This window comes from Olea europaea, chromosome 2, assembly GCF_002742605.1.
Source record: "Olea europaea var. sylvestris chromosome 2, O_europaea_v1, whole genome shotgun sequence".
Lineage (NCBI taxonomy): Eukaryota > Viridiplantae > Streptophyta > Magnoliopsida > Lamiales > Oleaceae > Olea > Olea europaea.
In genome coordinates, this window is record NC_036238.1 from 26,159,711 (window position 1) to 26,163,697 (window position 3,987).

Below are 3,987 nucleotides of genomic sequence, written 5' to 3' on the forward strand. Positions count from 1 at the left end.
GTTGTGGTTGAGTTTATATAGGATACCGCGGATTGAATGTGATTGGTGGACATCGAGAGACTCGGATTACTACTTTTAGCCGTTGATCGAATGGCAGTGAGTCAACGGTGTTGTTATGAGTTGATATATTTGTATACAAGGAAATTGAATATTGGTCATTTTCTAGTGACTCAGATCGTGGATAGGAACCGTTGATGCAATCAGTAGTTAACGGGTGAGATTCAGCGGGATGATGGTTTCCTGAATGAGTTTAGAATAGTAAACTCCTGACTATTTCTACATGGGTAATTGATACAAAAAGTTCTCTCATTTGTATTTATTGCGCGAATCGTCATTATTATTTCAAACTTGATATTTACATTCCTCATTTCAACATTTTCGTGTGAAGTTAGTCATTTACGTCAAATACGGATAATTGTTGCAAAACATCTCTATTGTTTCAATTTTAGTATTTGGACCCTCAAACCGACTTTTGTTTGTGCAAAATTTGTTATTATATGAACATAATATTGGATTATTACGTTTTATGATATTAATGTTTCTCGTGATATATTCGTGTATGTCAATGCATCATATGCATGTTTGAAGTTCGAAGAAATAAAAAGTTCTCTAATGTCAATGAGCTAATGAATATTTTAAAATGATATGCATTCGAATGTTTTTGTTAAGAGAAAATATGTTTATGTCATGAAAGATGTAAACAAAAAAGGGCGCAAGGGACCAGCCCACCCCAACCAATGTTGATGGTTTCAAATAATAATTGTCCGTTGTATTTTTATTGGCTACATGATACACTAAGTATAATCATAATGTTAAAGCTAAAGAGTTTTTTTATTTTTTTTATTTAAAGAAATTGAAGAAAAATGGAATACATATTGAAAAATATTGTTTATTTAAAGCAATCCATACGCATATCATAAGCATGCATACGATTTGCATTGAGTGTAGCAAATTCTACGTTATCCCTTCCCATTTTTTAAGTAATGAAGTCAACTACATAGGTTTGTATTAGAGATAGAAATATGCTCATATGGTTTATGTGGTCATTTTTTGAAATTTTCTCTTTATAATGCATTTAGTTACACTTGAATTTACATAAAGGATATATAATAGCCCCCCTTTGAGCCACATTATTATAAAAATGATAATGAAAAATATAGTCGTTATGGACCCCACACAAAAGATAAAAAGTTAAATATGGTGATTTGATGTGATAAATAACGATCATATTTTTCATTTTAATGAAGAAATAATGAGGCTCAAACAGGGCAATCTTGTTTTAACTAGGTAACATTAGTTTTGCTCAAGAGTGACAATCAATTACTACAGAGAAGTTTTACTGACCATAAAGATTGTGTAATTGTCATAACATTGATTTGCACAATTAAATTGGATTAATTTAGATGGAATCGGGATTTCGACTCTTTAATCTCATTGAAATCTACTAAGTTAGTTAATTTGATCATAAACCATAATTGGATACTAGATAGGTTAAATAACGAAAGATTAAGACAAGTAACCCCCCTCAAGTCAACAACTTTCGTCCTTGTCCTGCTTACCTGATTAGGCGGGTAATCTCCTACTTAGTGCGGGGTGGGGCTCCATGAGTGTTGAGTTTAACAATTTTTATTTTTATTGTTTGTAATTCTTAATTATCTGATGTACGATTTATTTTCAAATCGATTCTTTGATATATTATCCTATGTATAACTTAGTTTTATCCCTTATTGTACCATTGTATAATTGACCCAATTTAAATGAGAATGAATCTGTTGATTTGACCTAATGTTCAGCTCAATTGCGCTTAAAGTTATTTAGTTTTAACTTGATAATCATGTTTAGTAAACCAAGTTTGATTTTTGAGTACAACTACAAACCAAACATGTTCAATTTGTCTTCATCCATTCCTTGCTTCAATTTGATTACTACCTATTTGGGAGCAGAGCCAGGGGGTTCTAATTTTTTTTTTTGAATAATGCCGAAGTGTTCGAAAATGGGTGACCGACCCTCACATGGAGCGTGGACCTTGCGTGAATAAAATAATGCCCGACCCTCAAGGTGTGAGTGTTCAATCATCCCGCATGTCAATCATTATGTTTGTGTAGCATGGTCCTTTTTTATTAGTGAAAATTACACAAACTAATAGATTTAGAGATCTCAATTCATAAATCATAGGTGAAGTTTACTATTTTAGATATCAGATTTTTTTTAATTTATTAATATATTTTAAATATTAATAATTAAATCATAGGTGAAGTTTACAAACCCTAATTTATATCTCCCCCACCCTTTCTCTCTAATCTCATGTCTCAGCCCCTCTTTCTCTGTATATGGTTGCATATCTCTGCAGAAAAATAACCCATCGGAGTGAAGCTGCACGAAGTAGCATGACACTGCCACCGCCATTACAGGCCTCTCACTTCACGGTGACGATGCGTTGAAAGAAGAGTCGTCGCGCATAGCGAGATGACCCCAATCAACCACTTCCATCATCATCTCCGATGCCGATCACCCCTTCTCTCTTTTGCTTCATCTTCCCTCTCTCGTATCACTTTCCACAGACAGCTCCATCGCCTCACCATTGACGGCGTTTGTAGCGGTCCAACCTCGTTGCGGTGTGAAGCAGGAAGTGATGCTGCGAGGTTAGGTTGCGGTGGCTACGGTGCGGTGGCGGTGGCGTGAGGTGCAGTGGCTGATTTTTTTATTTTTTGGTTGTTGTTGGATGTGGTGCAGGCAGTGGCAGCGTGGTGGTGGTTTTGGATCTATTTTGCGATGGTTTTGAAATCTGATTAGGTTGTTGCGGTGATGGCATGGTTTTTCCGGTGGCTGTCGTATGGTATTGTGTCGGTGGTGTGGTTGTGATGTTGGCAGCGGTGATGGAGGTGGTGGAGATGTTTTCGACGGTGGTGAGGTGGCAGTGGTGGCCAATCTAGGCGGATTTGGTGTTTATGTGGAGGTGGTGGTCGGAGTGGGATGGATTGAATGGTTGTGACCAATTATCTACGTAATTGCTATTAATAATTGGATATGTGATCTGGTAATTGTGATTGCAACCTCTGATTGTGACTCACAATTGATTGAGTTGTGATCGAAAAGTTAATCGTGATCAATTAATTCAATAATTTGCAATGAGTATATGAATTGTGACCAATAAAAGTTTTAAATATGTGATCGATAAATAATTTGTGACCTGTAAAATTTTTGAATACGTGACCCAAAAATATTCTGTAACTTATAAAATTTTCATTCTGTGACTGAGTAAATAAGTTACGACCAATAATTTGATAAGCTGTGACTAAAAATTAATTTGTGACTAATTAATTAGTGACCGAGTAAATAAGTTACGACCAATAATTTGATAAGCTGTGACTAAAAATTAATTTGTGACTAATTAATTAGATAAATGTGACCAAAAATTCGTGAACGAAAAATATTCTGTGACCTATAAAATTTTCGATCTGTGACCGAGAAATAAGTTACGACCAATAATTTGATAAGTTGTGACTAAAAATTAATTCGTGACTAATTAATTAGATAACTGTGACCTAAATATATTAAATTAATTAAATAATTAAATCATAAATAAAGTTTAATAAAAATCTGAATTTTGAAACTTATTTTCTTTATTCTAAAATCTAGTATACTTAATCCCTCACTTATGAAATTTTCCCTCTTTATTATATAGGCTTATAAAATTTTTTACCTAAATGGGCTCCTCAGCCGCTGCCCCTTTTTTTGACAGTAAAAACTTAGATAAAAAACGTAAAACAGGGAAACGGGGGCAAGGAAAGGAAAAACGAAACGCAATTTAATAAAAAATGGTAGGAAGCTCAGAAACGCCACATTTTCTACCTGAAGGATCAGGAAAGGCAACAGACCCACTGTCGCATTGGGCGCAATTATCATCATCGCAATGTGCACCAGCCGGGAATCGAACCCGGGTCTGTACCGTGGCAGGGTACTATTCTACCACTAGACCACTGGTGC

The 3,987-nt window shown here is 35.0% G+C and overlaps 1 non-coding gene across 1 annotated transcript; it reads right to left on the bottom strand.

Moving 5' to 3' along the window:
- Nucleotides 1–3,916: 3,916 nt before the first annotated feature.
- On the bottom strand, nt 3,917–3,987 carry TRNAG-GCC. The gene has a single exon. It is a non-coding gene; the product is annotated as a tRNA-Gly (tRNA).